The sequence below is a fragment of the Schistocerca americana genome, chromosome 2, assembly GCF_021461395.2.
Source record: "Schistocerca americana isolate TAMUIC-IGC-003095 chromosome 2, iqSchAmer2.1, whole genome shotgun sequence".
NCBI classification, from domain to species: domain Eukaryota; kingdom Metazoa; phylum Arthropoda; class Insecta; order Orthoptera; family Acrididae; genus Schistocerca; species Schistocerca americana.
This window is the reverse complement of record NC_060120.1, coordinates 75,384,625-75,408,553: the sequence shown is the minus strand read 5'-3', so window position 1 is coordinate 75,408,553 and position 23,929 is coordinate 75,384,625. Positions and strand designations below refer to the sequence as shown.

The window sequence follows — 23,929 nt, the reverse complement described above, 5'->3', positions numbered from 1 at the left end:
GTTTTAAATTGCCGGCCGGCCCCTCGCAGAGCCCGGCGGTTGTTTACGCGGGGCGGCCTGGAGCCTGCAGCCTGGAGGCGACTACCTGGCCCGCGGCCGTCTTGGAACACAAGGGACGCGCCGCGCTCGGAATGCAGCTGGCGCGCCGAGGCGCTTCCCCTCTCAGCAGTTATTTCAGGGGTGGGCCGGCGCTGCCGCCGCCGCCGCCGCCGCCGCCACACCACTACAAGATGAAGAGACGGCGCGCTCAGTGAGGCTTCGGCGGCAGCCCGGAGCGGTCCCCGAGCCGCCGTCTTTCCGCCGCCGCACTGCTGCAGGTCAGTACCGCAGCGCCCTCCAGCTGGCCCCGGCTCTGCCCCCCGCGTGCTCTGCTCTGGTCGCGAATCTCCGTCGAGCCACCGCCGTCTTAGCGGCGCCGCGTGCCCGGGGGCGGCAGTGCGCGCGATCGATACGCCTCGCGCACGGCCGGCCTCCCCCACGCACCTACGTCACAGAGAATAGGGCGCCTAGATTCCTGACGGGGTTCCGCTATGGCATCGCAAATGGCTCGTCCCTCCTCTGGTAGCCACAATGGCCGACAATGCGAATCAATCCGCGCTCACTGGTAACGCGGAAACGGTACGCGACATTCACTAACACATTCAGCAACGCCCTTCTCGAGTCCCCGTGAGTCCATCTGTATACAGGATGGCTGAGGGGCTTCGTCTGTTCGCTACAAAACATCAAATCAAAAAGGCCTCCAGCCATCTCTATCCCAAATTTTATTTTACCTATGCGGCCACTTTCACTATGGTATCTTCAGGCGCTTGACCGACGTATGAGAAGAATCCAATCTCACGAGCAATCGAAATAGCTAATGAAACGCCGAAACTGGTTCTTCTTCTTCAGTAGCGCTACAGCCCTTGGTGAGCCTTGGCTTCTTCAACGACCTTCCTCCACACTTCACGGTTATTTGCTGCTCTTTTCCACCACCGGACTCCCATACTGGTGATATCCATTATTACCTCGTCGAGCCGTCTTCTTCTAGGTCTCCCTTTTCGCCTAACTAAATGGATCATACCTTTCATCATTTTCTTTGGAATTCTATCCTCTGCCGTTCTCTCCAAGCGTCAGTTGAAACTGTTTGCATAAGTAAAATAAAATTTGAAATACAGGCGGCCGAAGGTGTTTCTGAAATGACGTTCTCCTCAGTACGTGGCCGTGTCACTCGTGTAATATTAACCACATATATGCCACCGACTATAAATTGGACCACATTCCAGCATGATTCGGTCACACATCTAGGAGGCTTTTATTGAAACAATACATTCATGAAAGCCTACTATTGTTGTCCCAGTCTGACGGTTTGAACCATCTCTCCACTAGTCTTTCCTATGCAAGCCTCTTCATCTAAGTTCTAGGGGACTGATGACCTCAGAAGTTAAGTCCCATAGTGCTCAGAGCCATTTGAACTGGTTGCATAAGTAAAATAAAATTTGAAATTCAGACGCCGAAGGCGTTTTTGATATGACGTTTAAACCCTCCTCAGTACGTGGCCGTGTCACTCGTGTAATATTAACCACATATGTCACTGTCTATAAATTGGACCACATTCCAGCCTGACTTGGTCACACATCTAGGAGACTTTTATTGAAACAATACCTTCATGAAAGCTTCTATTGTTGTCTCAGTCTGACAGTTGCTTTGAACCATCTCTCCACTAGTCACTCCAATGCAAGCCTCTTCATCTCTGTCTAACAGCTACATCTTACACCCATTTGAATCTGCCTACTTCTGTCCAAACTTCCTCTCCCTTTCCGAACAGTTGCCTCCGATACCAAATCAACTATTCCTTGGTGCCTCAGCATCTGCCCTGCCAGGACGTGTCCTTAAGTCTAATTTCTTTTCTCCCTATTTCGATTCATTACCTCTTCATTACTTAATCGACATCATGTTTGATTGCCTGGGCATGATTACGCTATACGACTGTGACGCAATCCTGGACAGAAAGAAGGTCAGCATCGGTCGTAATGGTTCTGCCTTCAACTGACAAAGCAGGTGTCATCAGTGCGTTATAAGTAGTCATGTAGACTGAACGTAATTATAACGACACATGTTGACATCTAACTCTGCCATGTACAAGCATTAGTAAGTCTACATGACTACTTATAATACACTGTCAATTTAAATCTAGATCTACAATGCGATAAAAAGTATAGACAACATTATGACCGATGCTGACCTTCTTTTGTCCTTGATTACTTAATCAGAGTATCTATTTAATTTTCAACGTTCTTCTGTAACACTACAGTTACACCTTCTATTCACATATTGTGTTAAATGTTTATCGTCCATGTTCCGGTTCCGCACAAGGCTACACTTCAAACAAATGTCTTCAGAAAAGACTTATTAAAATTTAAATTTATATTTCACGTTAGCAAATTTCTGTTTCTTAGAAACACTTTTCTTGCTATAGCCAGTCTACAACCCCACTCGATTGTCGTCTTCTATTTTCTGCATAAATAGCAGAACTCATCTACTGCTTGCAGTGTCTCGTTTCACAGTTTAATTGCTCAGCATTGCCTGCGTTAATTCGACTACACTCCGTTACCTACGTTCCACTTTTATTGATGTTCATTTTATAACTCTTTTACTCACGACGTTAGCTGCCCTTCCAAGTCTTAAAATTTCATTGTCAAACTTCAAAGTTTTTGTTTATAATAATTACATTAATTATCATAATTATTGTTATTATTATGTAGCTATTTTCAAGACCGCCACTGTGTTTCCTTAAGACAGTAGGCCTGTACTTACCTCGATATTTTATGTTCTTCTCCCTGAACCCCAGTTCCCATGCCAAATTTATCCGTGCTTTCCTTCATTGTTTGTCCAATGTACAGGTAAATAACACCGCGGATGCGGTACAATCCTGTATCACTACTTTTCCAACTACTGCTTCCCGCTCGTGTCATTCAAAAATTACTACTGCAGCCTAGTTCCTACATTAGCTGGTAGAAGCCTGCAGGCACATATACCCCAACATTCCTGTTCCACGCTGAAATTAATAAAATAAAAAAAAACACGAAATAGGTTCTTTTGTATGAAAGAATTGTTAGTCATGTCTCACTGTATGGCACGGAAGTCAGTTGACTTTGAAACCCTAAGCTACTAGACTTGATTCTTCTTACGAACTGTTTCTAGTTACGAAAAAAAATCTGTTGTAGAGCGTCACTGACAAAGCTTTAACACAAAAAACAACTGACATATGTTTATTATTAAACAAACTTTAAGTGGACATAGACACTTTTTCCATTCTTATCATCGTTAGAATCAATTACGACATAGGATAAGCGAACATAACAGTAAAAGTCACACCTAGCTAAGTTTTCGTGGTACACGTCTAGTAGCAGCACATCAGACTTTTATGTCCATTACTTACAGTCAGCGAAATTTATTAGGAGTTTATTTTATAGTCATTTGCCTAATGTGCTCGTAGTGCACGCTGTCATCTTGCGATTTTAGAACCTCACTACTTAAACCCGTGTTAACTCAGCAACTTGAAGATTTCACCTTTAACAAAATACAGTTTTATCATTGGCCTCTTCGGTCTAACATGTTTCAGTGCTGTTTTATCATCAGCGAGTTTGTTTTGATTACTTATTTTCACCTTTGTTTATTTCTGTGAGCATTGTCTTGGACGATACAATCGCCAATCTCCCACCATTTGTTAACGAGTTTTCTTTTTTGCCCCCAAACTGTGAAGCACGCCTGCACAACTCAACGCTGGCGCACTCAGAAATAAAGCAGATGTGGGGCTAAGCAGGAGGACATCCCACTGGTGATGATGCAACAGCACTGAAATATATTTAGGTCCAAGAGAAAAATAGTATCCGCTTACGACAGCATCTACAAAGTATTTTAAAATGTATACTTATTCTGAGGCAACACGAAAAATCATGTCTTTTTTAACGCAGAAGAAATAAGAATATGAATCACCTTTAAAAATAAAGTATTACTAAGGCAGACACTAACATTGTTATTAAGGAATAATGTGAAATTTATCCAGTCGAAGGCTCTCAAACCACTTACCTAGAAATGAAGACACAATAAAATTGTTTAACGAAGTTAAAAGTGTTGCTTTAAAACATCATCCTTCTGACAAGAAACATCCCATTTTCGTGCTTAACACAATTCACGCACAATACGTAAAATGTAGTCTTTGTAAAAAGCATTATCAGTTTATGAAGGATTACATCTATATCTAGAGGTCATCCCTGACATAATGTAAACAATATGAACAATTCTATAGTGGCCGATCAGTTGTGGATACGTACTGAGCACATAAAACATTAATTACGTCTGCCAAAAATGTAAATAACAAGCACGGTTAGGGGAACCTCTCAATAAATTTGGATCTCCGCCTTCTCCTTCGTCTCGCAATACCTATCTTCATATTCTTCAAGCCTTTGCAAGCCCGTGTTTCCTGTCTGTCTCCAGGTGTTCCTTCCTTGTATTGGCTTTCTTCGCCACACCGTCCAAGGTCACAATGACTGCAACAGTCAAGTCTCTGCATAGAGCTTCTTTCATCCAGTCCACTGAACGTGCTCTCTTATTTTTCCCACCCCATTAGTTCATGCCAAGTCTTAACGTCTTTTTCAGATCTCCCAGTCAGCTTTCTCTTGGGCGCCTTTCATTATTACAAAATATTTCCCCTATTTTTCTTCGTAGATTTTGCTAACACACATTTCTCTCGTGCTTCACTGCTTACGGTCTCCCTTCCGTCTCGCCTTTCACTGCGACTTCTCTACCACCTTTTTTAGATTTTTATGACAAGGATCAGTTGTCGATGTTCGCAACCTCAACTGTATTTTTGACTCCATCTTTAGACAGCTGCAGCAGCATTCTGTATAAGTCGCAAGTCACTACACGGTAAAAAGTGGAGAGTACTTCTAACTAACGTTAGCGGTTTTCTGTTCTGTTCCACTCCGGTACATACAGTGAGAGAGGGATTTATGTTATAAGTAAATTAAATTAAGTTTAGCATGCAGACCAGCAAAGCTTGATTCATTCACTATTTACAATGCACAACTGACTGAGGAGACTGATGTCACAACTGTTTTAGAATTCTCTTCTTGAATGATTGTTACAGATATTTTCTTCCTCTTAACTTTGAAGCCCTTCTTTCCGTATATGCTTACAAATAATTTTATGTTTGGAACAAAACATAATTTATCTTTTCTTTTATTACCCAGACACGTTTCGATGAAGTTTCAGCATTATTATTGGGCTTTTATTTTCTGTATTGTTGCCACATTCTGGGGTTTTTCTGTTCTTTTTTATTTTTTGTGTCACAGCTGTTTTCCTTTCACAGTCTAATTTTTTCTGTTTTCTGTTTTTTTTTCTTCACTGTGAGAAACTGCAAAACTGTCGCTGTTGCTGCTTACAAACTAGCAGCAAAACGTCGCTGTCAAAGGATAACAACTGTAATGCGGAACATAAAAGACCTGGAAACCCACAGTACGTGGTAACAAGAAGGAAAGTGAAATCCCACTGATGATGTTGAAACTTGAGTGAAACCTGTGTAGGTGATAGAAGGGAAGACGAATTGTATTTTGCTTAAGACGGATCCCATCCAAAAACAAATTTATTTATAGGGGTTATTTATGTTTTCCTTGGACTTATACGTTATGCAGAAGGAATTACACATAAACGTTCTAGCTGTATTCCGCATTCATTGTAACAAAATAACTCTGTATATTTGTGTTTTTCTAATTACAATCAGTAAAATGTTACTTAGTAACAAGTTTTGTGAAGTAGACAATTATATTTTTAAGCGTTTACAAACAAGTAATAATAGTTTTAATGATTTTTGTAGCAGTCAGAAAAACCACGAAAGAGTAAAATATATAATTATCGTTTACTAGTATGCCAGCAGACTAAAATAATATAAGCTACCATACCAGTATTTTATGGATACTAAAGCTGAGAGTTTTTTTTTTTTGCTCTCATTCTTTTATTTACAAATATGCATTAAATACCGCTTTCATGTACAGGAAGTTAATATTTTAAATGTCAAAGATCGCTCAGCGACGCTGAATAACAAATGATATTATAAAATTAACTACGAAGTTAATTAGCTAATAGAAGAATGCAGTTTGTTCTCATATATAGTTACAATAAATACATCCCGATTTGCAGTTTCCAGTAATAATAAACGTGCTCATATTCAACGGCTCGAGAGCATATCTATCGTTTACTATATATCTGAAGTAGCAATACATTCAATGCACGTTTCTCCACGTTTAATGCTTCTAATCTTAAGTATGTCGCTCCAAAATGCTGCGACACATTTCTAAGTTAAAATAAAGTAAAAAAAAAATACTTGTTTGATGCAGCTCTCCATGCTACTCAATGCTGAGCAAGTCTCTCCACCTCCGAATAACTGCTGCAACAGACGTTCATTTAAACCTGCAAACTGTACTTGTCTCATGGCCTCCCTCTGCAATTTCTTACCCCCCACCCCCTCACAAACACGAACACCCCCCCCCCCTCCACTACTGAAGTGACGATGCTTTAATGTCTCAGAATGTGTCCTATCAAATCAAGTTATGCCACAAATTTTTCTCCCCAATCCTATTCTGTAACTCCTCATTAGTTACGCGATACACCCAGTTAATCTTCAGCATTCTTCTGTACCACCACATTTCAAAAGATTCTACTCTTTACATGTCAGAACTGTTTATTGTCCACATTTCACTTCCGTGAAAGGTCACAATCCAGACAATTACCTTAAGAAGAGACTTCCTGACACTGAAATTTACACTCGATGTCAATAAATTTCTCGCTTTTATCTTACATTCTCCTTTCAAGACACCGTTCACTCCGTTCAACTGTATCTCCAAGTGTCTGAAATTACAACGTCATCGTCAAACTTTTCTACAATTCTTCTTGATTTCCTTCACAGCTTGTTCAATGTACACACTAAATAACATTGGGAATAGGCTACGACCCTGTCTCGTCTAATCCCTTCTAAACCTCTGCTTTCCTTTCATGCCCTCCGACACTTGTAGCAGCCTTCTGTTCCTGTAAAAGATGCTGATAACCTTTCGCTCCCCGTATTTTATCCCAGTAACATACAGAAATTTAAAGAATGTATGTAAAAAAGTATGTACGCTTTTAAAAATAGGTGATACGCCCGGAGTCGATTTGGCAAAATAGCATCGTACATGAAACTTCCTGGCACATTAAAACTGTGTGCCGGACAGAGACTCGAACTCGGGACCTTTGCCTTACGCGGGGAAACGCTCTACCATCTGAACTACCCAAGCACGACTGACGACCCCTCCCCACAGCTTTACTTCGGGCAGTACCTCGTCTCCTACCTTCCATACTTCGAGTCTCGGTCCGGCACACAGTTTTCATCTGCCAAGAAGTCTCATATCAGCACACACTCCGCAGCAGAGTGAAAATTTCATTCTGGAAACATCGTATATATTTAGTGACCGACTATCGCCACCACTGACTTATCTTTTATGAAACGGTATGCGTATTTTCTACAAATTATTATGAAAAAACTAGACATTCCTATTAACTAAATATCTTCTATGCTTTACTTGTCTAGGAACAAAGTACCTAAAATTTGCCGCAGATTAAATTCATTACCAAGTAGTCGAAGAAGTGTGATATTTGTTTTCGTTATTTCAAGGACTGTTAAGAGAATTTACGAGAGCTAAGACAGTGTCTCATACGCTAGCGTTAGTTTGAGAAAATACATCAACAGCATGTTGATAGTTACATGTAACGTGGATCATTCTCACCGCAAACATTACGATGAAAAACGTTTCATTTATGCAGCCATATAAGCTGAAATCATGTACAGCTTTGGGCTAGCCAAATACCAATGTACATAACTTCCTAACGCACTTGTGTTTGCTAAGGTATTTTGAAAAACATCTGTGTTCTCAGGAAGAAAGATCAGACATATGTTTCAATGCAAATCAAGCCGTTTGGTGGTGGTCTGACTAGACTGCAACATAAATTTATACTTTTATCTTCATTTTTTCTGGAAGTAAGTTATCTGAGCATAGTTTCATGCTGTTCTTTTTCCTTTCGGGATGTCTGACTGTCAATTTCGCTTTCCAGTTATCGTGGAAGACATAACAAGAATGAAGCTTAAACACTCTGCCAAATTTTGCATCGCGTGTTTCACTGTCGTTGTGCATACACTGTTTCTCACTTCCCAACAGTCCAAGGTTTCCGTGTAACGTTTTCCGCGAAGATTTTTCCGCTGCTAATTTATGTATGCAGCCTTTCCAGCATTTACAGAAAGGTGTAGTAGAAGTACGTAGCAAGACTGCAGCCCCATGTCAGTTTTCTCAAAATAATAAATCAGTTTCAATTCGAACTATGGAAATGAGTTCGCTCGTTTGCTTTCAAAACAAATGACATTGTATGAATTATAAGTCTGTTGTACAGATACCACAAAGTTAATATAGCAGGACAAAACTCAGAGATAACGGAAATCTAAGGTATTAAAGCTGTGCTGAACCAGAAGGTAGGTTTAAACACCGCAGTAGTTTATTACGCAAGGTCCTGTTGTTTCACACCTTTGCCTTCCTTCGTTTCTTCAACTGACATATCCCGCTTGTTACAAGGAGACATGCATTATAATCTGGTCTCGGTACGACGGTATCATCTACAGTAAATTAAACTTAAACAGTGTCAATAATAGTAAGACTGAAATACAGTGTGAATCGTTGTGCGTAATTAGAACTATTTATATTCAGGCGTTGTAGTCGTCGAGAAGCTTGATTTCTTTGTAAACTCTATGGTGATTCGTACTTTTGTTAAACTATGTAATGCTTCAAACCAGTGTTTTAAAAGTAACAGATATTGTCTATTCGGTGGCACGGTATACTGTTCTATTGCAGAGCGATGCTTACTGACTTCATAACAATTTGCAGCCACTTCCCTTTACGAAATCATCAATAGCCTAATATGAGGAAAAACAATTAGACTTACAGAGTTGCTCTTCTTGCACGAAATAAAAACGTTAGAGAAAACAATCAAAATTTGTCCAACTATATATTGTCATTAAATGGTAATTTAAACTATAACTTTTCTAACAAAAACGTTACCTTCCTATTTTAAACAAAAAAGGTCATTTATTTCTTTTTTATGCTAGTATGAACGCAAAACGGTACAGATTTTTGTTTGTATGAGTGGACACTAAAGCGGTTAGTGAACTTTTTCTCAGAAAAAACGCAAGATCGACAATCACACTTAAACGACAGGGGAGATGAAACTCTTAGGCAGGTAGTATTATGAAACAGTTTCTAACCGTTTATTTGTTTGTGCATTGTAGAATTCATGTGACGTTTTCTGCTCTATTAAACATTTTGTAGTATGCACATATGAATATGCAAGTTGCTTACTAGGGATCGCGGTTACCAAACTGCCACTGTAACAGGTAAATACTGCACCTATGGCATGTACGCCTACACGAATAATACTGGGGTTGACATAATTCCCGTTTATTAATTACACACTATCAAACCGAGAGTATGTCAAAACTAAGTACATATCTACATATAAGCTTATTATTTTCTCTCGGTAATTTAAAAATTTTATTTATTAAGCCTGCTGGTAATCAGGAACTGTTAAATTTGTAGATACTCAATTTGTATTACTACCTCTTCCTTCATTCCTTTCTTCTCACGGACAATGCATACCACGGCTGCATTTTCTGAAAACAGAGCGACGTTTTTCTTTTTTTTTTCGTCTGGTTATCAGTTTACTTGTTTCAGACGCTAAGCAGATTCACCTGCCAATCTTTCAACATCCGTTAAAATTTTTGTCATCATAATAACAGATTCTTTACTTAATAACTATTCGACAACGTGCACGAATAGCTTCTGGCTTCATACTTCTGTAATATGTGTTCATTACGAAGTCACAATTTCACGACGCAACTAACCTCTAAATTCTGCAGGAAAAAATGTTGCAGTTGTTGTCCCTACCTCAGAATCTACGTATCAAACAAAATCTTAATCTCCACTAAATCACGAAATTTTCTTCGTAAATGACCACAAAAAGGGATGTTCTTTGAAGAACTTATCTTGTAGATTTGATTGCTCTTCTTTTCTCTTTAATTTTATTCAAGCTGACTGCTATGTTGCGTTTAGAAAACGTCACTCATATATTTTTCACCGTACCTCTTCCTGTAAAGGATTTCGTTTTTTACAAAGCAGAAACGTATGACTGTCATTTTCATCAACACTCAAAGGCTAACAATGGAAATAAATGTATCATTCAAATATTGTTTTTTTTTCGTAATTATCTTTCTTACATCCTAGTAGGTGTAGTGCATGCCTCAAAACATTCCGTTCGCGTACATTTTCAAGCCGATGGCGTAATACGAGGGTGTACAATATAAATACTTAAATTATAGACACTCGAAAAACGTGCTTGACAGACTGAAACTATTTGTTTTCCTTCAGGAAACTCATGACAGTTGTCTGAAGTAGAACAGTTTATTAATTTACTACCGCTTTTGGTCAACGTCCATCATTGGTACGAAAAACTGGCTATTGCAAGTCGCATGTCAAGCACATTGCACCAAATTGCATTAACTGTCATTTTCTTGAATAACGGTGCAGAAGAACAAAATCTTAATCTCCACTAAAGGTTGCCACATAAGTAACCTCATCCATGCACACGCGTTTCCCTGTTGCGTGCGCAAGCAGCCAAGTTTATGAGATTCCTAAAACGCGAATGTAACGGGCATGCTCTGCAAATTCAAACGGGAATCTCTGGAGGGAAGGCGACGTTCTTTTTCTGAAACACTACTGAAAATGTTTAGAGAAGCGGCATACGCAGCTGACTGCAGAACGATTCTACTACCACCTGCGCACATCTCGCTTAAGCACCGTGAAGACGAGATACGAGAAATTAAACCTAGTACAGAGGCGCGAAGACATTCGTTTCTCCCTCGTTCCATATGAAACTAGAGCAGGAAACAGAACGGTTATCAGTGCACAAGCTATCCTCCGCCACGCACCGTATAGTGGCTTGTGGAGTATTTGGTACATGCAGAAATTATGTTTTACACAATTCTATTTGAATGTACTATGAAAACGCTCACCCAGGGAGTTGCGAAACAGTCTGCACGGAAGTTGTTGAATGACCAGTTTCCTTGAAGAAATTAAGTAAATTGCCATTTTCGAAAACTATAGATAATGACTGATACGTAGCGTGTTTCCTGTAGTACTAAATGATAATTGATTCAGCTACCCTCGCAATAAACACTTTCATTCGTGTATCGCGTTTAGTTTTCTAATGCAAAACTGTGATCGCCGTTTTTTCCTGAAGAAAAGAAGAATTTTGGAAAAAAATGTGTGCACGAGAATCGGAGAATTACTGACGAATTTCTTTCTCAGGTCGCAATCCCACAAACAAAATTGTTTTCAAGTATACTTTCTTCCTTCCTTTGCTATGCCCTATCGGAACAATATTTGCATGTCAAGAACATTATATTCCCACAAAAAGTTCTTGAACACAGTTTGACATGCCATTCAGATGAATAACTCAATACCATTAATCAAAAAACAATAAGAGATCTATAGATAATCTTGGATGGCCATCTAAATTGAGAAAATAGGCTGTTGCATAAGCAAAAAATCTCTCTCTTGCCTAATTTAAATTTTTGTTTGAAACTAGCGCAGTCGATAATCCTGCCAAATCCTTACTGCTGTGACACAGCTCTACACCGCACGAACAGTGAAAATTCCAGAATCTTTGAGCCAGTCATGAATGCTTGCCTCAGGTATTTGTTAACACTCGGTTGTTTGATGTGTCATTCACTTCCATGCTCAGTTAGGTTGGATGCGACAGGATAAGCGACGTGATTTTCACACATTCTGTTTTCTTCATCGCTTTCTCAGTCATTGGTGTCTTCAACGCCCCTCCTCGCATATCAGATTCGTGCCATCATTCCATACCTGCAACACCACATTGAAAACCAAACTGCCCTGCACGCTGCGTCTCATCCAAATCCATTCTGCATTCAGAAGGAGGCTGAAGCTCTGTTATCAACATAGTAGTTTTTCTTTCGGTACCTCCCAGGTATTCGCAATCTGTCTACCATCGAACTACTACATCTATCACGTTGTAAACATTATTTTTTCTCATCTTTCTCTCTGTTTCGGTTTTACTGCTCTCACAACTCGTCATTGACATGATTTTTTCGCTCTATTTCGTCTGACTGGGCTGGACTGAGTTTGCGCCATTTTCAGTGCCTTTCCGTTAACTCACCATCCGTTAGGTTCAGCCATTACTGCCTTTCAGGTACCCAAGCTGCATTGTTTCTGGAACATTATTACAGCATGGAGGACATTGGTCATCCGCGTGGAAGTAAAGTAAGTGTATGTTACTTCATTGCTTTCCTAGATTCAATACAATTTTGGTAATTTTAGCTTATCGAAACTAATTACAGGTAATTTGTTTTTTAAGTAGGATAATTACCTAAGAAAAGTAAATATCGTTCGGGCTAGTAGTTTGTGGAATAAATATCAAAGGTAAAAAGCCTAGGACAGAATTTAGCAGAGATCCTGATATATGTCTGAAATTGTTCTATGGGCTGAGTGATGAAGATCCTGATATATGTCTGAAATTGTTCTATGAGCTGAGTGATGAAGATCCTGACGGCGATATTGCTGACTCGGAAAATGGGGATTATGTACATGAAAACGGTTTTCATACAGGAACAGAACAAAAAATGTCAAAAAATAATAAAAAATTTGAATTACAGGGGCCATATTCCTTTTAGAAAAAGATGGAATAACTAAACGGAAGAAAAGTAAATATCCTACCAATGTCTGAATAAGATCATCTAATATTTTGCGCATTAACTTGGACTTAAAAACGCAGCTCTTGTAACAAAGGCAGAAATAGATGTTCTGGAGTTACTCTTGGATCAAAATATAATACGCATTATTGCAACATGCACTAATATGTAAATCGATTAAGTTCGTCGTAACATCTGTAGGCATTTGCTGCTAAGGATACATGCTTTGAAGAGGTCAGAGCTTTCATTTGTTTGTAATATATATTTGGAAGTCTGAGATGTTCTAGGAAGAATTTATTGAGGTCGAAGGATAACTCGTATCATGTTGCTTACAAATGAGTGAAAATCGATTAGGATTGCTCTTGAGATGTATGACGTTTGATAGTATCCTTGATAGAGGTGTTCCGCGGGGAGGTACTGGAGCTATTTACGAACAATTGCCGAAAATATTTCTCACCTATTGTATTGCGTATGCCTCACTGTATATGTGTTTTAAATTTATTATGCTTAAATAGAACCCTCCGAAAGTCATTCATACACACCGTTCTTGTGTCCAAATACCTATCATCGGCGACAATAACCGTGTGAGGAATTAACGCGCGCGTAACGGGGAGTTGATTCCATTTCATCTGCTTAACTTATCCTGATGAGTCTTGCGCTTTCTCTCTCCAGAAAACTACTTCGTCATGTTTGATTCCTTTTGTACTGCTGCCAAATGTTTCTGTTGAATACCATTATCCACAATCGACAAGAACAAGAAGAGGGAACTGCTTAACACAGTGTTAACAATGCTGATATTTCTTTAGTTCCATTTATTCATTATTACATCTATTATCACTGTATTGCTATTACTGTTACCGTTATGTGCTGGTCATGTACTATGCGTATTGTAATGTTGATTCGCGAAGGATGTCTGGTGAGATATGAGAGACGAACTGAGGCCCTAAATTAGATAGTTAAAATGAATAAGATAATAAATTATGATCACCGTTAAACATTTTTCTACTAGAAAAACTGCGGTCACATACCTACAATAACTTGAAATCATTCCATTAAACTAAGAAAATAATAACAATGCAAAGTAGGCTCATTTTAAGTCTGTCGATTGCTGTTTTTCATTTCAAAGTGATAGATTTTGCGCAATGTTGCCCATCTTTAGATTATGTGTCACAGTTACACAATAATCTGTTCCACTGGCATTGTAATTTCACTACCATATATGACAATGAACTGGTAATACCGTTAGGACAGATTACTACGTAAGCAACACAAATGATCTGATGATGGGCGACATTGTACGAAACCGGACATTTTCAGATAAAAAAAAAACAGCGATCGACAGACATAAAATAAGCCTATTTTGTATAAATAAGAATCGCGGATCTGTCAAGTTTTGATAAAATAATAATGACAGTGTCAAGAGAGGCTTTGCTGGAGTTATTACTCTATGGACTTCGATCAGATCAAATCTCTGACGTACTCCCTCTCAGCTAAACGGCCTTCATTTCTCTTACAGTCACGTTTAAATTTTTCATCGCCATGTTGAACAATAAAGATGTATGCAAGCACACACGTTAGTACGTAAAGCATAACGTTTCATTCGTTTTACTTGTATGACGAATCAGCTGTGTCACCAAATCTGTCAAACATCAAAAGAGACACTTTAAGCGATTGTTATTTCTTTGTACACACCAGAGCTCCGAACAATATTTTAAATCTTATTTTCTGTTCTAAAATGTTTTACGAACTCTTGTTAGAGTTTTTCCGATCGTTATTTTATTTGGTACTGTAGCGTTAAAGAAAATACAGGAAAACAGTTACACTTGAAATTTTGTTACACCGTTTGTGTTACCTTTTACTGAAGAACTTTTTCAAACGTTTCAAAGAATGCACAAGAGAAAAGACAAATACAATATTACGAGAATGATACTTCCTTGCAGTAGCCCCGTTGTCAAGAAACCAATATACTTACCGAAAACCTAACGATTTTGTCGTATGCGTAATACACATGTCAGGTAGGTGCAGACGAGCGTAGAGACCATGACACCCTCTCTATGGTCTACTGTCTGCAGCATAGCAGAATACTAATTTCAACAAAGTAAAAGCTTCTTTGTGCCACTACATAGCACAGCCATCTTCTCAAAAAATAGTCTTCCGTATGAAGAACCATGCAATGAAACGATGGTCTTCAAAATCTCAGGTACACTACACTCACTTCCAACTTCAAAAGACAATTAACAATCCACCTTTTATCAATCGCTATCTATCCACATATTTTACTGTAATTCACTCCAGCCATAATGTCTTGTACGTTTGGTGCTCTGCTTGTAGAAATTGTAAATATGTCTTCTTATTAATTAGGTGTTCCACCGGACTAGTTTCAGGCGTTGCCCATCATCAGCATTATTTGTGTTACACGGTAGACACATATTTCTTATAATAAGTTAGTTCACTGTGTATTGTAGAGTTTTATGTATCCATGATATTTCCGTTCGTTGTAATTCAGCTTCCTCATATGTAATATTCTTTAGCTATTTTGAAAGACAATATTTCGTAATGTTCACGTAATAAGACGATTACATGATTTATATTCACATAAATATAACATCTCTGCTAAGAGAGATAAGAAATTATAAGTAGCACTATATATATATATATATCCGATGATGTACACCAAAAATTATCTTTGCGTGTACAGCAATTGCCCTTAGCAGTTAAATATATTTCTTAAAAAATTCCTTATGCTGATTACACATACACACACACACACACACACACACACACACACACACACACACATTATATGTAATCGTATTGTTACACGAAAATTAAGAAATATTGCCACTTGAATACGTCAGGGAACATTACATACAAGGCAAGTCGAATTACAATGAACTGAAACATCACAGATACGTAAACCTGTACAATATACACTGTAGGTATGTTATTGTAAGAAGTATGAGTGTTTTGTGTAATACAGATACCGATGATTATGAGCAACGCCCGGAACTAGTCTGGTGAAGTAAATTACTACGACAGAGCAGCTTTTGTCGAACACTTAATTAATAAGGTGACATATTTACAATCATTCTAGTCACTCCGGCCTACCCTCCTCACCTTCCCCCCCCCCCCCCCCCCCACCCATCTTCAAAGTCTTAACTGTTAGTGTCCGTGTCATTTCACTAAATCTTCCGTTTCCGATTATTTTAAACATGCCTTCGAAAGCACTAACCTAATTAATGTTATTATTTTTCTTTATGTCTGAAGAAATTATTATTAATTCCTTACACTAGTTGCTATTATTTTTATGTTGGTATTGATAATTAGTTTCGTAATAGCTTCTCATATAGCTTAAAGGCATCAGTTACCTATAAAAACTGAGCATGTTTTGCAATAGTTTTTGATACGTGTAGTTCCTGGTCTGATGTAAGAGAGCACCACAAGGCTCTAATCAGATCAGGCTAATGAAACCGGTAATGAAATAGATAGATACATGATAAAACTGATGTGATTTAAACAATAAGTCGCTGATGCGACGTGCACGAATGCGCAATTCTGCATTCTACCATTCACCTCCTATACACAAATAATTTGTAATAGACGGAATCGGGCAGCAGCATCCATTTCGGGACATACTTCTTAAACACTCTTTTTCTGCGCTAGCGTACATAAAATAATTTTCAGGAAAAGACAAAAGATTATTTTTAAAATCGAATGTTTAAGTAAGTTTACCAAGCGTGGTGGGCAGCGGACCCACATTCGGAAGGAACGGTTTTCAAATCTACTTCTACTTGAAATCTACATCGACATAAATACTCCGCAAGCCACCGTATGGTGCATGGTGGAGAGTACCGAGTACCGCTACTCCCTGATAAACTATCACAGATGCAGGTTTTATGCCATTATCCTAAATATGAGATAGTTCCTTTGGAAAGGTCATGCCCGTTTCCTATCCCTTTCTTTTTCCAATTCGGTTATGTTGGGTCTTGAATTACATAGGTGTCGACCAGACGTTAAAAGTCACCTTTCGCCTTTATTTTGACTCGACACTGGCCATATAGACTGAAGATTACAACGTTAGGCTCATAAGATGTATGAAAATTACTTCACATCTTGTTTTGGTTCCCATAACTGATATTTTTATCTACAGTTCAGAGCAATTGTGTGTGACAAGTGCTGCGAGGAACCCATCGGCATTAACATGGTTTAATTCTCTCCGTCTTGTCGCAGTGAGCATCTGTGTCATCTACAAAATGAGAGAAACTTTAGATAGAAAAGGAAAAATAGTCTTTTTCAAAATTTTACAGCAATGTGCTATGAATATCCATTATAAAATTTGACCAAAATCTCACTTGTTCCTCAAGCATCTTTTAACTTCTCGCAAATACAGGTGCATAGCCTCTATAAATTCTTAAACACTCGTAGTTTTCGGTTTTAATTATAACTGTTTTTATCGCGCTATTGCAGTTTCGGCTTATGTGCCACTGTGAAGCATAACTAGTGCCAGAATCACTTAATCCTGAATGTAAATATCGCGACCTTACTCGTGTCATTGATAACAGCTGTTGACTGTACTAGCATCAACAGTGACACAGCCTTACAAGTTTCCATTTTTAATCTGTTTCTGTGCTGTAATATGTCATCCGTTCTTATGCTTGACTATGGCACATAAGCCGAAACTGCAATCTATGGTGCATAAGCAGAAACTGCAGTAGCACAATAAAAAACAGTTACAGAGAAAAGTGAAAGTGAGGTCATTTGATGACTACTTTTACTTGGTTTTTTTTTTCCGGTGTCTATATTTGTACTACAGTCTTTACATTTCACTTTGCTGGCTTCTGCCATTGATTACCTAATACGTGCTTCATCGAAATAGTTGCACTAAGTTACCTTTTATAAAACAGTATACATTAAAATTAATGTAAGGATAAGAACAACGGAAAATTTCAGTGTTCTACGGATGATATTTGCTTACAATTTCAATTTGGCGATTTCCCTAACCGAAGTAGGATTTTACACGATCGTAGTTCCCGCATGTTACTATCACCAATTGACGGGAGTGGAACCTTTCTTTCATTATAGAGGTCATCCTTGAAACTTCCGTAACATTTCCTTCCTACTTCATTTGAAATATTTGTCATTCTTCCTCTACAGTAATAATAGCTTCCTCTCTTTGTCCGGACTGCTTTCTCCTATGCGTTTGCAGTTTTTGAGAGATAACAGTCACTAGTGATTCTAATAACACTTCCATTCTAATTGCTCCTCTTATCTTGATTTTCGTTTCATGCAGTGTAGAATAAATATGTTCAGCAGTTTTCGGATATCTGCATATTTGAATGATTAATCGTGTTAAAACATCTTAATTATGATGCTCCGGTGTAGCTGTCTTGCTTGCAGTCGAAAATTCCATTGCTTCCAACTTTTAATAGCAGAAAATATTTTCAAGCTTTCATCGCTATTGTTATTGTGTCTTGATTATGAGTCCACTTTCGTTCAACAACAAAACGAGAGATTTTGATTTGTTTAAAAAAGTCAGTGTCAGTGTATGAATATTATCTCTCTCCTTAGGTAGCTAAAATTACTAACTTAAATTATTTTTATTGTTAACAATTATTTTATCCTTTTCAACGGAAATTGTTTTAATGTTTTGGATACATTCAATTCACTTCTTCACTTTCCAGTATACGTCTTTTATTGATCAGACAATAGTAGCAGTGCTCCTGGGAGTAATTGATAATGTAATACAATGTATACATCTCATGGTATTCGAGCGTTATCGCCAATCCATTTGCGAATCATGCAGCCTAGACAAATATTAAGAAATGTGGGCGCAATGACCCCTTCTTTTTTTAAGATGCTCATGCCGGACACTGTTTTCACTGTGCTGACACCAGGCGCAATGCTCGACCATCAAAAATGGGCGTTACGTGCCTTTTCTTCGGAAATCGCTCAACGGTCAGCAAAACTAAGTCACCGAATATACTTTGAACTTAACGTGAAGCTTCTTTCTAAATGTTTGTTATAGGATGAGCAAAATCCCCTTTTAGTGCAGCAAGAATACACTTTGTTCAGTCTGGCATACGGTTGTTGTAGGGAAATTGCTACAGATGAGAGAATAAGTTCACTGTTGTGTCCCGTGAACTACGTTTCTTATACGTTTCTTACTTTCCACCAATAGCATACGTCTTTTAAATATAACCAGGCTGCGACGGCAGAAAACGACGTTTATGTGTAATAGGCGTGCTTTTGCTCCTTTCTTATTATTTCAGTTGTGAGCCTAAATTTGTCGCGCAGTCAGTACGGCACAGTTCCTTGCAGGCTGACGTAATTGGACGTTACATCATCTCCTGCGATAAATGTACCCCTGTTTTGCAGGTTTCCGTTCCCTTTGGAACATTGAGAGAAGACTAACATTGGCAGCCCACTGCAATACTGACGCAGTGCAGTTCATCTAAAAACAAGACGTTAAGATTAGAATTACATTAAAAACCTATTTGCTTATTATGACTTCTTTCTTAAAAATCTAGGCTCTTGAATGGTTTAATCTCTTTTCGTTCATGACAAAGTGAAGAAAATGTATAATATCGAAGTGTAAACTGTACAGAATAAGATCAAACTTAACAGTGGCAAGATTTGGTACATTTATTATCCTAATACCAGTGGCCTGAAATATTAGATTTGTTTGGTTGGTACTGGCTGAATGTGACATTTACATGTTATGATGTTTACCATTACTATGAACTACTTGCAGCTATTGTCAATTTTTACTTCTTAAAATGTGCATTTACACATAGCGCGATTATAAATTTTCTTTGTTTGTAAATTCTCTACATTCATTATGTGGAACTGTTTCGAGTTGGTCTCATTATGGATACCGACAAATTTTGTAAATCATTCTTTATAATAATCCATCCAATACACAAAAAGGTGACATATCAAATCCAGATAACCACAGAGGAATTTCCCTTTAGAGTAACACCTATATAGTCATATCAAGAACTCTATAGAATCGATATGAAGATTAACTTGGACTGGAACTAGGAGAATACCAAGGAGAACTTAGGCCCTGGAGAAGCTGTCTAGAACAGATAATCACTTTGAAACTGGCTGTGCATTACCACAAAAGAAGAAAAAACAACAAGTCATGGACTTTGTAGAATCCAAAACGGTTTCTGATTGTATCCACAGATCTTCAATGATGAAGATACTAACGAATTTCGGACTCTATCCCAAATTAACATAAATGATAAAGTTAACTCTAACAAACACCAAATCTAAAGTAAAGTTCAGAGGAGAAATATTAGAGCTATGTACGATTAAAACAGGGTTGAGACAGGGGGATGGTTTGTCGCCATTGCTTTTCAGCTGTGCTCTTCAGCACGTCGCAAGAGAATGATACAAGGAAAATCCTATAAACCTGAGAAATCCTATGTACATAAGAACAGAAACCAAGAAAGAGCAAATAAACTTAAATCACTTGTGATTCGCAAATGACTAAGCGTTACCAGCTAATAACAACCAAGAAGACAGAAATCAAATAACAAGCTTACAAAATATGCCATTCGAAAAGACTGAAATAATGGTAGCAGTTTCATATGTAATAATCCACATAACAGTAAATAACAGGAAACCAAGAACAATGGCACAATTTAAATATCTAGGAAAAAATATAATACACAACTTGGACGAGAAACTTGCGTGGAATAAAGAACTAATAAAATGATAAGAGCTCAAAAATTAACACGATGTACACACAACAAAAAATGTCTGTCAATCGAAACTAAATTAAAACATTGCAAGATGGTGGTTGAACCAGAGGTCACAAACGGAAGTGAAACTTTTTTTAAAGTCACACAGCAAAATAGAATCGGCAAAATTTCAAAAGTAGAGAGAAGAGTAAATAAATCATGCATAAATAATATATAGACAATGGCTGATAGTGCCAAACGAAGTGTTGTACAGCGAACTGGAGCCATTACGGACATTACACGGAACAAAAGGAGATCATTTTTTGGTCGTATTATGACACCATAAACCAGATTACCAAGAAAAATTATAGAGAAAGTTTGGAACATGAAGCAACGTGTAGGATGGATAAAGTAAATCAAGGATGGTATGAAAGAGCCAGAATTAACCGTGGACGATTTGAAAAACAAAGCAGAAAATTTAAAGAAACTGAAAAACATCAAAATAATATTCGGACTAAAAATAGACAAGCGATGTACAATAAGAAGGTATTTACATATGAAGAACGACAAAAAACAACAGAGCGAATGAACAGATAGTGGGTAATTCGACAAGAAAAATCTTTTTGAAGAAGATGACCAGACAATGATTGACTGAAGTGGTCCTTAGGCAGTAAAACCAAAAAGAACAAGAATAGTTCTTCACGGTTCTGAAACAGCCACAAGCACCACTGAGGTGAGAAAGGTTATTGCGCAATATCATATTTGTCTGATATTACAACTTTTTTGAAAGTTGTCACTAATGTCTTTCAAATATACAACTTGAAGCTGAACCATTAATCACCTACTTCTGTAAATATTCAGTAAAATGTCGTTCTTTCTGTGGCAGTTCCCACTCTTCAGCTTATTGTGATTGTCCCCTGCTAGGAATATCTGATGATAACTACGGAATTCTAAATAAATTTCTGCCCAAAACTGCGCCTTGATTTAACCACCGCGTCACATCACTCGAAATACTCGAATTGAGTGGTAGTTGAGGGACTGGCTCACCTTCCGAAGGAATGGTTTTCAAATCCCTTCTGGCTGTGCTGGTCTATTTTTCACTTAGTTGCAGAAATTGGTAAGACCTATGTTATGACGGTTCTTTTGGAAAGGACCCGACCGACTTCTTTTTCTATCATTCTTCAACCCTTATTTCCGTACCACCTTCACTGACCTCGTCGTTGACGAAACGTTAAACGGCCTGCAATTTTGCCTACAAATTTTTTATTGCTTATGATATTTTGCAGCTTAATGTCACATCCTGAAGACTTTTCTTTACTATTGCCTCCAATTGAATCGTGAGCATGTTGACTGATAAAAAGCAGTTATCTCTTTCACACTAGCAATTTTTCAGTCTGTTACTTTTACCCCTGTTTTGTGACATACAGTAATTGCTTAAGAAACGCCCTTTTCGCAGTTATTTTCAAGGAAATTAGGATGTTATTAGAAGATTCTGGCATGTGTAACTGTTTGACCCATCTCCATTGGAAACGTACCTATTTACGGCTTTCTGGCGTTCCGCCTAAAGGTGTATGTATTACTTGTCACAAGCAGGTAACTGAGATTATATGAGTCTGTGGCACAAACACTTTTCAGAACATTCTGCAGTCTTTATTTTTCATAAAGGAATCAACGTGATATCCATGCAGATCAACAAGAGTTGTCTATCTGTTGTTCGGTTGTTCAAACTCTCCTGGTTATTTGTTTGTGTGTGTGTGTGTGTGTGTGTGTGTACGGCTGTTAGAAAATGGGAGGGAGAAGGGGATGAAATGTACATGTCCTTACAAACAAATCAATTTACAACTGATAAGTAATTTCGAAAGTCTAAATTCTTTACTTGACTATCTGGACTGAAAAACTTGTAACGCTTGTAAGAAGTACCTAGAAAACAGATTATAACAGGTGCTCTGTCACCCCAACATAATGGCAGCAAAGGTAACATAATGGACAAAAATACATATTACATTACAATAAATTCGCACGTGTAAAATAGTTTGTTTTTCATATGCTCGCCATAGCTACATCCAAACATCGGTACAGAAGTTGCAGTGTCCTCGCCTCCGTCGTATTAAGAGAGAAATCAACAGGAATTGATTTTGATATTGAGAACTCATTCAAATTACTGAATTCACGCGATAGAAAGATGTTTACTATTGTCACAACAACTCACCTAATTAGCCCCATAAACTCGGAAACATTAACAATGCTGAAGCCGAACATGAAACAACACAGACTGTCGATTTTGTGGCGTATGCTCCACAAAAGTACATGAATACTGCTAGCAAAATAAATAATAATGCAAGTCAAGCTAGAATTATTACACAGAATGGTGTGTCCGTATGATTTTTGCAAACATTGGCAAATACTCACAGATCAGTGAATGGAAATGGTTAAACATAGAATTATATTCACTAACAGCAAAAACTATTACGGAGAGTAGCATACGATTACATGGTTTTTCTGCTAAATCACAACGAACCACCCACAGTTTAGAATTTAACACTTACCCTTCAATGTCGTTCACATTAATAATGAACTTGCAAACGGTGAAATAAGATATATTAATATTTCTTGTTCTGTAACGATCCTGATATTTCTATGTTATGGGGAAGAGCACACGATTATCTGCAGATATTACAATGCATCTGTAAATGTTGAAAAGTAAAAGGCCAGGTAACACTACTAAAACAAAATTTATAACAGTTAAATGGCAGCGTAATCCAACTGTCCAGCTTCATTCCTTGTAACTAACACCATGGATGTCACCATAGCTTTAGCGTATGACTTCGTATATGAAATGACTGATGTTTTTCATAAGACGGACAAATCATCCGCTGTATTTCTGTATGCTAACACGAGGGGAAAATTGAGTGTTATCGTTTTTCAGTATGACCTCTTTAAAGAAACAGAATTCCAACAATTATTAAAAACTGAAGAACACAAAAACTTATCGGTAAAAAGAAACATGAAGTCGGGAGCTAAGTGCATACAACATTTAAGTCGCACTTTATCTTAACATTACAACAGAGCATTAAAGACAATCGTAGAGTAGGAAAAATTTGAAATGAATAATGTTAGAAAATTTGGGCCCTATGGCTAAACATGCAAATATGTTTCACTAAGAAAATAAGAAGCCTGCAATGGATTATGTTAGCAAAGAGGGAAAAAAATCTGAATAAAAATGCAGTGAATAGAACGAGGAAAAATCGGAAGTTCAACAGTGAATTAAGTGCACAAGAAAATAACCAGAAAGCAGGGAGAGAGTTTCAAAATAAGCAACAGTAGGCCTGTCTTTATACGTGGAAGAAACAGTCAAGCTATCCGCTGAAAGAGCCAACGCAGGATAAGAGAAAAGCCACCACCGATGTCATCAGCGAGC

The 23,929-nt window shown here is 38.0% G+C and overlaps 1 long non-coding RNA gene across 1 annotated transcript in view; it reads left to right on the top strand.

Annotated features, from left to right (window-relative positions):
- The first annotated feature begins 259 nt into the window (after nucleotides 1-259).
- Nucleotides 260-23,929, top strand: part of LOC124595180 — a 149,812-nt gene continuing 126,142 nt past the window's right edge. Inside the window, exon 1 of the long non-coding RNA XR_006978183.1 lies at nucleotides 260-317. This is a non-coding gene — a long non-coding RNA (uncharacterized LOC124595180). The remainder of the gene's footprint in view (nucleotides 318-23,929) is intronic.